Below are 12,090 nucleotides of genomic sequence, written 5' to 3' on the forward strand. Positions count from 1 at the left end.
GTTTTATCGAACTTTGTTTCACAATAGAGACATTTTTGGGAAAAGGTGGGATGAGGTTTTTTCTGAGGATTATAGAGGACTAACAATAGGGAATTTATTGGCATTATAAGGGGCTTTAACTGCCGGGGTGAGTAGGTTGGTAAAAGGGGGGGGGGAAGTTCAGGGGTATTCAACGGGCTCACCTCCTTGGGTGTGCAGTGATGGGTGGTTGGGTGTGATTGGAGGTACTCGTGTGTGACTAGATGAGAGGTTGTGAAAGATTAGTTTTGCTTAGTTATCTTGATGGGGAAGGTGTAAATAACAGTTTAAATATATAACATTCATTAATACATAATCTATAAATTATATAATATGTATATTTTCTTTGGTAGCGTATTATGTTCCGCTTGTACTGGTCTTGCAATGGAATTTTAACTTTTCTTGAGAGGGTATTCCTTTCAGTATGGTTCCTTGAAGCACTGAGTTATTTGTTGCCATTTTTGTAACGTGTTCCAGCATCAGTTTTGAAGTAATTACCTATTATGTAAACATGTGTGGATAAGGATTAGTTCTTTAAATTAATATTTTTGTATATATATTTGTATGTAATACTAGTTAGGCACGTGCTAGAAGGCACAGCGAAAGTATAGTCTTGTGGAATGTGTGTTACGTTTTGGTAAGTTTGTATGTGGCGTGTTAGGTGTTATAAGGAGTTTGGTGTTGTTAAGTTACTAAAATCATGATGAATCTTTTGGATAATACTTATTCATGTTCTAGTCTTGGGTTCTTTAAATTATTCACATAGCCTAGTATTGTACCGCTAATGTAGCATGTGCTGTATTATCTTGTATTTTGAGCGTGAACTTCACCATATGCAATGTTTGGAAAGTTTGTATTTCATGGTTAACATTAATATTTGATATTATATTGGTGGTGTATATTCTTCTATTTATTACGGTGTATGTGTATAAGAATTTATGTTTCATATCTGTTTTAGTTGTAAATTTATGTTTTTGTGTCTTGTTCATGCACTACCAACTCTTGGTAAATACTCATTAAGGTTTTGATGAGGTCAGGGTATGACCATTAATTAGGATAATTAATGTATGTTATTTAGAATGGTGACTGTACATATGTTAAGGGGGGGAGAAGTGTCAGCTGTGTTTCTGCACTGGCAATAATGATTATTGTAAAAGGAGGGTTTGTAGGATGTGTTGTGGGTTATGTATATGGTTGTAATATGGTCATGATCTATGGTGTTCTTAAAATGTACAGGGATTGTGTACTAGAGGTTTTATAATATCTAGTATGGTTTTTAATTTTATACTCTTATACATTATTGTATTTGTTCTATGTTTTAAATAAAAATAAAAAAAATAAACTATTACAACAAAAACAAAACAACAAAATTGCACATCACATGGGCACTATAGTTACCGTAGTAAAACATGATTATAGCCATAGCTACATTTGTCGCGCACAAATATATAATACACAAACTATGACATTAAAATAAAATGCCCCTAACAAGAGTTACCATAACAATTATAAAAACACAAATCGGACCTACCCTCTAGTACAGGGTACAATGTCCAAACACCTATTCCAAAGTAATTCAAAATGAAACAACCTTGGACATGCTTGTTAACACAATGGAGCAAATTCACATAAAGTATAAATCATCACAAGGCCCATGACATTATATAAACCACCAGAACAGATGCCTAAGCCACGAATCCCTGACAGCGAGTGTAATAATTATCCAATTACCAAAAAATATATATATGACTTACATGTGGAACTAAACTGAAATCAGGGTGATTTTGACCGAATTAAAAGATGAATTAACCCGCAAGGAACACAACCAGGTCTCAAATTGATGCCCTCACATACTCCACTCACACATCACATACAACACAAACTCCACAACCTTACTATGCCCACCATTCACTAAAGGAGACCTGCCCCTTGCCCGCCCCCATAATCCCGGAGGAGTTTCGCCACAGAGAGGTTACGATAACCCTCCGAGAAACTGGACTCCCAACGCCCCCCATAGATTACTCTATTCCTACACATTGTTCTATAGAACCTAGCTGCTTACGCTTTTATCATTAACTGCCCTTTAATCTCCCTCATTCCCCAAGAAACATGCAAATAATCCGCCATAACATACATCAAAGCCCTTCCCACTTCTCGTGATACCCCACTGACATCCATCGACATGGTCCTAAGAAACGGCCAACTCGCCGCCCCCCAACAGCCTGATAACACCCGCCATCCAGACCCTCAACCCCCCCAAAGACGAGCAAAAACATACCACATGATAGGCGGTTTCCTCCTCCCCACAGAACAAGCATGTCGCCTCCCTCAACAACCCCATTTTATGCAACACATGCTTGGATGCTACTACCCCCATGAGGAAACGGTATACCAACTCCCTGACCCTTGCTGGTATCCTAAGCAGCCTGAACTCCCTCCATATCACCTGCCAGTTATACATGGGGTACACGGCAACCCCCTGTAAGACACCCCTTCCCCACACCACACCCACCAACGTTTTAACCCTCAATATTGAAACCTGTCGCACTGTCAACAAGAACCTCAGTAAATCCTCGCAATTCCTCAAGTTCGCCAGCCAGTTTCTAGCATCCCTCATCATCCTATCCACCCTGCCTAAGCTCTTGGGAGTTAGCGTGGGCTGTTACCAAGCACCATGGCTTGTTGTAGTGTTTTAGAATCTCAGGTTCAAGTGTTGAAGAAGGAGATTCTACTTCTTCAGGAGGAAAATAGGAAGCTGAAGCTTCGCATAGATGAGTTTGGGAGCTGGTAAGGAAGAAATGGTCGCCAGCAGTGATAGTGGCAGCCGCTCTAAGTGGCAAGTGGTTCACAGTTCAGGAAGAAGGAAGATGAGGAGAGTTAATAGAGAAGATGTGAAGGTAGGAAATAGATTCTCTGTTCTCCAAGGCGAGTGTGCTTCGGTGGTGAGTGAGGTTGAAGGTACCACTGATTCCCCTGCTAATCAAGGTAAGAATATTTTAATAGTAGGCTATTCTCAGGTAAGATATATGGACCATGCATTTTGTAACAGAGACAGAAAGGTCAGACAGAGAGTGTGTCTTCCTGGAGCTGGTGTTGGTGACATAGTCAGCAGGTTGGATAATATTATGGCAGATAATGGGATCAGGCCCATTATCTGTCTTAGTTTTGGGGGTAATGACATTGGGATGGGCAGGAGAGAGGAGCTGCTGGGTAAGTACAGGTCAGCCATAGAAGTAGGTCTAAGGGAGGGATGCCAGTCATATGTAGCATCTTGCCTAGAAAGGGAGTGGGCAATGAATGGATGTCTAGGGCAAATGGTATAAATTGCTAGCTATGCAGGTACTGCAAGGAACTTGCAATCCCATTCATTGATAACTGAGACCTATTCTTTGACAAACGTGATATGTATGCAAGGGATGGGGTTCATCTCTCTGGGGATGGAGTGGTTGCATTAGCCAATTCAATTGAGAGGGTAAATGAAGACTTGTCTAGGAATTTAAACTGATAGATTATAGAGGTATGGGTGTTTGTGGGAAACAATCAGGCTGCAGTATTAGGGTTAAAAACAGCAGTTATTACCGGGATACCTCAGGGACATGTTTAAAAGACAATATTGAAAATAAAGTTGCTAGAAATGGCAAATCAATTGATCAACAAACAAAGAGGGATAGTAGAGGGAAACGAGTGACTAGCTCCCTTAAAGTTTACTATACGAATAGTAGGAGTCTAAGAAATAAGATAGATGAGCTAAGATTACTTGCAAGTGTAGGTAATATAGATATTATTGGTATAACGGAGACCTGGTTCAACCTGAAAGATAGAGAAATGCCTTCTGAATGCAACAAACAGGGTTTTAAACTATTCTACACTGACAGGGTCAACAGGAAGGGTGGTGGGGTGGCGATGTATGTCAGAGAAAATTTAAATTGTCTTAGACATGATATAAGATTAGAGACATCGAACACAGAATCTGTTTGGCTACAGTTTCTCGAGGGACATGACAAATTAATTTTGGGTATTATTTATAGGCCCCCAAACCTTGATAGGGAGGGCAGTAAGCTGTTATGGGACGAAATTCATAGGGCATCTAGATATGAAAATGTTGTTATAATGGGGGATTTTAACTTTAGGCAAATTGATTGGAACAATATGACAGGAAATCTTGAGTCTAGTGACTTTCTTGATACGGTTCAGGATTGCTTTTTAGAACAGGTTGTGACAGAACCAACTAGAGGAAACAATCTGCTTGACTTGGTTCTTGCCAACAAAGATTCACTAATTAATAATCTTGAGGTTAATGATGAGCTTGGGAAAGTGATCACAAATCACTTAGTTTTAATGTATCATGGAATTACCCAGATAACTGTAATCAAATCTCTGTCCCAGATTTTAGCTTGGCCGACTTCATGGGACTGAAAAATTACCTGGGTGGGCTAAATTGGGATGCCCTGACCATGGGTCAGGTAGGTGATCTTGGTTGCCAATATGACGTTTTTCAGAGCATAGTTCTAGCTGCCCAGACAACTTTTGTTCCGAGTAGGGAAATTAGATCTAACAAAAACGATCCCAAATGGATGAAAAATAGATTAAAACATTTCATTGGTCAAAAGAGAGGCATATATAGGCGTATCAAAAGAGGGGATGGGCAGTTAAGAAATCAATATATTCAGTTAAAGAGAGAAATAAAGAAAGGAATAAAAAAATCACAAAGGGATTAAGAGGCTAAGGTCGCAAGGGATTCAAAGATTAACCCTAAAGGGTTCTTTCAGGTATACAGAAGCAAGATTAGGGACAAGATTGGCCCACTTAAGAGTAAATCTGGTCAGATCACTGACAGTGATAAGGATATATGTGAAATTCTAAATACCTACTTCCTTTCAGTTTTCACCCAGGAAAATACTAGCGATATTCCTGAAATAATAGATTATGTAGAACAGGATGATAATGAACTATGTACGATTGTGGTAACTAGTGACATGGTCCTCAGACAAATAGAGAAACTAAAACCTAACAAATCCCCAGGCCCTGATGAACTGCTTGCAAGGGTGTTAACTTTAAAGTAATGTAAAGAGGAACTTAGCATACCTTTGGCTAATCTTTTTAACATATCACTACAAACTGGCATAGTGCCTGATAAGTGGAAAATGGCAAATGTAATACCTATTTACAAGGCAGGCGACAGGTCCTTGGCTTCGAACTATAGACCAACAAGCCTTACCTCCATAGTGAGAAAATTTATTGAATCAATAATTGCCGAAGCAATTTGTAGCTATCTTGACAGGCACAGATTGATTAATGAATCTCAACACAGTTTTACAAAGGGGCGTTCCTGTCTTACGAATTTACTAACTTTTTTCACTAAGGTGTTTGAGGAGGTAGATCATGGTAATGAATATGATATTGTGTATATGGACTTCAGTAAGGCTTTCGATAGAGTTCCACACCAGAGGATATTGAGGAAACTTAAGGCACAGGGAATAGGAGGAGAAATTTTTTCCTGGGTAGAGGCATGGCTGACAAATAGACAGCAGAGAGTTTGCATAATGGGGGCACGTCAAAAGCGGTGTTTCTCAGGGGTCAGTGTTGGGCCCGTTGTTGTTCACAATTTACATAAACGACATAGATGAGGGAATAAATAGCGACATAAGCAAATTTGCTGATGGCACCAAAAGAGGCTGTCGAATTCATTCTAATGAGGACACTAGAGCACTCCAGGATGATTTGAATAGACTGATGCAATGGTCGGAGAAGTGGCAGATGCAGTTTAATATTGACAAATGCAAAGTTCTAAATGTTGGACAGGTAAATAACCATTCCACATGTAAACTAAATAATGTAGATCTTAATACTACTGATTGCGAAAAGGATTTAGGAGTTCTGGTTAGCAGTAATTTAAAACCAAGACAACAGTGCGTTAGTGTTCGCAATAAAGCTAACAGAATTCTTGGCTTCATATCTAGAAGTATAAATAATAGAAGTCCTCAGGTTGTTCTTCAACTCTATATATCCTTGGTTAGGCCTCATTTAGACTATGCTGCTCAGTTCTGGTCACCGTATTACAGAATGGATATAAATGCTCTGGAAAACGTACAGAGGAGGATGACAAAGATGATCCCATGTATCAGAAATCTTCCCTATGAGGATAGACTGAGGGCACTGAATCTGCACTCTCTCAAAAGGCGTAGAATTAGGGGGGATATGATCGAGGTGTATAAATTGAAAACAGGAATAAATAAAGGGGATGTAAATTGCATGCTGAAAATTTCCAGCCAAGACAGGACTCGCAGCAATGGTTTCAAGTTGGAAAAAATCAGATTCAGAAAGGATATAGGAAAGCACTGGTTTGGTAATAGAGTTGTGGATGAGTGGAACAAACTCCCGAGTACAGTTATTCAGGCTAAAACGTTGTGTAGCTTTAAAAATAGGTTAGATAAATACATGAGTGGGTGTGGGTGGGTGTGAGTTGGGCCCCACTAGCTTGTGCTGCTGGGTCTGGTGCCGTGCTCCATCCTTGAGTGGAGATGACCAGACTGGGTGGGTCATTGGGCTAATCTGGGGGGATTCATTGGTTTAATCCGGGGGAGACATGGGCCTGCTCCGCATGGGTCAGTAGGCCTGTTGCAGTGTTCCTTCTTTCTTATGTTCTTATGTTCTTATAAGGCCATCACCCTAGGCCCCAAAGCCAACAATCCTAGGCCCCCCTGTTTCATCCGTCATAACCACCTCCTTAGATAACCAGGCCCTCCCAAACCCCCACACAAACCCCAAAACCTCCTCTCTATTTCCTGAATGTCCTGCGTCTGCAAAGGGAACACCTCTGCCACACCCCATACCTTACTATACACAAGCGAGTTAATAACCAAAACCCTCTGCTGTAACGCCACTTCACTAACCCTCAAACCTTCAAGCTTGCCCATAACCCTACTCGTGACTAGTTCAGAGTTGATCCTTCTGCAATCCTGCACCTGCACCATATACCATATCCCACAAACCCTAAGTCTGTCACCAACTGTCTATCCCATCTCCTCCCCCAATCTCCCCCAAACCCAAGTCCCTACCTCCAACAACCTCGACTTTGCAAGATTAACTTCCATACCCGAAACATCCCCAAAACTCTTAATCACCTCATCCACCCTTCTTAAAGCCCCCCCACTCATTACCAGAACAGTTGTGTCATCAACATAACCTACAATTCCCCCCATGCTGCCCCCCTCTACCCCCCACAATTCCTCTTCCACAGCCTCAAAGAAAGGATGCTGCACACATGCAAAGAGCAACTGCGAGAGCGGGCAACCCTGCCTTAAGCCCTGTTCCATCAGCACCGGCTCCCCCAGCCTTCCATTAACCTGCACCTTCATGACTACCCCCTCATATAGAATGCGCACCCATCTCATTACCCCCCCTCCAAAACCCAACTTCTCCAAACAGACCCATAAAAAATCCCTCTTCACACAGTCATAAGCCTGAGCCCAATCCAAACCAAGGGCGCCCCCTCCCGGGCAGTTCTCTATAAAATCCCTTATCCTACTGTGCCCATTCTTCATACTTCGTCCCGGGATCCCATACTGACCTCTATGTATGACAGCCCCAATTACCTTCTTTAATCTGTTACCCAATATCTTTGCAAAACTTTTATAATCCGAACACATTAATGACAACGGACGATAATCACCCAAACCCTTCCCCTCCCTTCCCTTCGGCACCAAGACAACAACCCCAGATCTCTGTGTTCGCCCCATCCTACCACTGCTCAACATATAATTCAGAACTGCCACTAGGCACTCCCTCAGACTCTCCCAATGTGCTCTATAAAAATCATTAGATAAGCCATCTATTCCCGGTGCCTTCCCCTGACTCAACCCATTCACCACCTCCTCCACCTCTGCCTCCTTAATGCTGCCCTCCAACATTTCCCTGTCACCATGCCCCAAACCCAGATGAGCCAATTTCTCCCAAAACCAATAATCTGCATACCTACTGATATTGTCTGTATCAGAAAGACCCTGACCCTGCACATAACCCCCCTCCCCCATCACCAAATGTGCCACAGTAGTCCTCAACTGTCTGTCCTTGAATTTCCTTAGTACATACCCGGACGGCCTGTCACCTTTCAAGACGTCGTCCAAGCCTGCCATGACTCTGAGTGCATCAAACCGTTCGTAATGAATCTCCACTAAACGACTTCTAAGTTCCCCCATAACACCACTCACCCCTTCCCTAACCCCCCACATAACAATCGTTCAACTGCCCCTCTAAGTAATTCTGCAAGCCAAACCGCCAGCGTGCTCGTTCCCTGCCACGCGCCTTGAAAAATTTTGCAATCTCTACCTTTGCATACAACTCCCACCAATCTAGCAAATTCACATCCTCATCCCTAGCCTCCCAAAAAACTTTCCACCAGTCCTGAAAGGACAAACCTAGATCCTCCTCCTGTAAAAGCTTCACATTCAACTTCCAATAGCTCGGAAATATGCGCAACACTGCCCTGTGATCAGACAAACCCACGTCAATAGTCCTAACCCTCTCCATACCCATCCCCTGCATAACATAAATCCTATCCAACCGTGCTTCATAACTCCCCTGCACATAGGTGTGTTCCACCTGATACCCCCCTGCCCACCACATCAACCACCCCCACATCCCTTAAAGCATCCCCTAAAACACTCAACACACACCCAGCGCCCCTAGGTATCACATCTCCATGCCAAATCACACAATTCCAATCTCCTCCAACTATCGAAATAGCAGGTAAACCCCTGAGATAGTAGAACAAAACTTCCCTAACAAAGTCTGCTTTTACCCTCACATTACTAATTGCTGGCATATAAACCCCCACAAAACATACCCAACACTCCCCCCAATACACATCCACCCAAACAACCCTCCCCCCTCCTCCCACCTCATGATGCGCAATGGGCTGGTCTCCTTTACCAATACAGCCACTCCTCCCTTAAAATGCAAAGCCAAACTTACAAACATCTTACATCCCCTCAGTTGCAACGCACATCCTGACCTATGGTTAAGCTCTTGCAAGAAACAAACGTCCACTTCATACCTTCTAAAAACCACTTCTACCAGACCCTTTTGACTTCATTCTTGAGACCAATAACGTTTAAAGTCACACAACTGAATGTTCAAGGAACGGCGGCTTACCTCTGTGCTGCTGTGGCTTGCTCACAATCCCTTTTATGCTGCTCACACTCTCCTTACCATTCTTCTTAATCAGACCCCCCACCCCCCTTGACCCACCCCACCCGATTTCCCCTGTGCACCCCCCCTGATGTGGTTTTCCCTACCACATCTCCCCATGCCTTTTTACCTGGTCTCTGCCCAGGTGTCAATACTTTGTCCAATTCAGACGACCCCACAGGCCGCTTCCTAGAGCTACCACCCAAACTCACATCTTCCTCAGGTACATCCTCCCGATGTACCTCAGCTACCACAACTGCTTCCTGGCCTTGCTCATCCAAGACCTCCACTTTCCCCTGCAGCCCTTCGATCTTCTGCACATCACTGGACCTTCCATCCAGGTCCTCTCTGACCAAAGCGTCCTCCAAAATATCCTGTAGCACAGTCTCCAATAACACCTCCTGCGTCGACGTTTCCCCTCCCTCCACCGCCACAGGCCTTGGTGGAACCTCACTAACCTCCTCCGGGAGTGTGACACACGTCCCCAACAGGTCCCCCTCATTCTCCACCTCCTCACTCCAGAGAGCCTTCCTCTGTCCATCCATCCCATTCCTCTAATAATAGCTGGAAGAAGCACATTGATCGTAGCATTGCTCAGCAATCCCCGTATCAGCTCGATGCAAACAGTGTTAACCCTCCTGCCGGTACGATTCGCCATCTTGGAACTCTGGAAACTGCACAGAAACCAGTTGATTCAGGAGCTACTGCACAGCCTGTCCACACAGCCCGAGAGCGATGAGGACAATGAGGCAGGGAAACAAGCGGAGCGATAGATAGACAATGTTGTCAGCTACTTAACACTCAAACTTTTTTTTTTTATATTTTATTTAAAACATTATAAATTACAAGGTTTTATAAAATATTAAATAACACCACAATACAGGATCTGTACAAGATTACTAAGAATCATATCACAAGTGCAGAAGAAAAATTTTGAAAACCCAATACAAAATAGGAATGTGTAACAAACACGCAAAATACATACATACCATTCACTGACACACATTATACCAAATGATAAAATATCTGACACATACACACAAAACTGTTGGGGGGAGCCCCCCCCATTAAAACCCATCTATAAATACATCCACATCATTCGCACTTAATGATCACAGCAGTGATCAAACATTAATTTATGTAACTTTTAGATAGACATGCAACTGTTTATGAGATTTTACTTAAAAACAAACTCTGGTAATTATCCTAAAACATGACTCCGTAACAAAAATAAGCATTATACAAATTACATGATCATATAAATAATCAACTGCAAAATTTATACAGCATATGTATAATCTTGGAACCTTTTGATCACAGACGATTTACTCACAGCAGATTCCACAGAATGTTTAAGTCTATTTATATTATGAGAAATCCAATTATTTTTAAAATAATGAAATTGTAATGTATCTCCTCAAAAACTTTATGCAGTAAAGGCGAAAAGTCACGACATACTCATATTGAAATATTCATTATTACAAAATAACTGGACTCTTACTAAAGCATGGCTGAATTGATACATTTCAGTGAATTTTGTTGGAAGTAATCTCTGAACAGTCTCAAATGCTTAACTAAATATTATATTATTACAGCATTATATCTCATTAACCTTAACTAAGAAGTCTTCTGAAACTGACCAAGCTTACTGAACTATCACACCGTATACCACACCTTTATTTATCAAAAGCATCACTCACGCCCACGCATACCTCAAGAAGCCAGCTTCATTTTACCCCTTAAGCTTGCAACGCCCATAAGTCCCAGACGCGGAAGTTACGATATCCCTCTGAAAAGGTTAAATGCCACCTGTTCCCAGTGATGTCCTTATTCCTCCATTGAGTCCCATAAAACATCGCTGCCAGTGCCCTGATTCTCTCCCTTACTGACACATGTCTGTAAACCCATGACGTATACACAAAATCTGTGACTAGATAACCCATTGCGTTCTGCACCGGCACCCCCCTCCCCCACATCTAAGCATAACGCCCTTAAAACACTAATTCCACCTCCACCCACCATACGTAAAACCCTACTAAACCACTCCCTCACTGGTTCCAACCTCGCACAAAAAAATACCGCATGAAAGACAGTGTCAATGTCTCCATACACACAACACTCTCCATCCTCCTGCACACGCATATTTGCCAACACTTCTCCAGACGGCAGTATATTGTGGAGAAATTTAAACATTACCTCCCTTACCACTGCCTTCAATGGTAACCCTTTTAAACGGCCCCATATATCATTCCACGCATACATCGGATATATACCTTCCACCTTATCAACCACCTCCCTACCACCCACCTGAGCCAGTCGTCCTATCTTGACCCTGCATGGGTCCCATGCATAAATTAATAACCTCAACATTCCCTCACACATCTGGACATCTCTACCCCTCATCCAACACTCCAAATCCCTTCGAACCCATACCAAACCTGTGCCTGCAACCCTACCCTCCCTCAAATAACTGTGTTTAACATACATGCCCAACATCCTTTGATGCAACGCCATTAACCCCAGCCCTTCCCGGCATGCCGGAAGACACACAACATCTCTCGATAACCAGTCACATCCCGAACCCCAAATATATCGATATGCACGCTTCAACAGACGCTTCTCATCGCACGTATTCAAGGGATATATACCTACCACATGCCACAGCTTACCATACAAAAGAACATTCACCACAATAGCACACTGATGTAACGTCAGACCTCCTTTACGCAATCCCGCCAATCTACCCAGAACCCTATCCACAGCTTCTCTCGAATTCACCTCCCTCGCCTCCTGAAGATTTCCCATATGAACAACCCCACACACTTTAATTTGACACACCAGGAGCCAGCCTTCTTCCTGTCCTAGAACCCCACCCACGCCATC

This window comes from Cherax quadricarinatus, chromosome 6 (genome assembly GCF_038502225.1).
Source record: "Cherax quadricarinatus isolate ZL_2023a chromosome 6, ASM3850222v1, whole genome shotgun sequence".
Lineage (NCBI taxonomy): Eukaryota > Metazoa > Arthropoda > Malacostraca > Decapoda > Parastacidae > Cherax > Cherax quadricarinatus.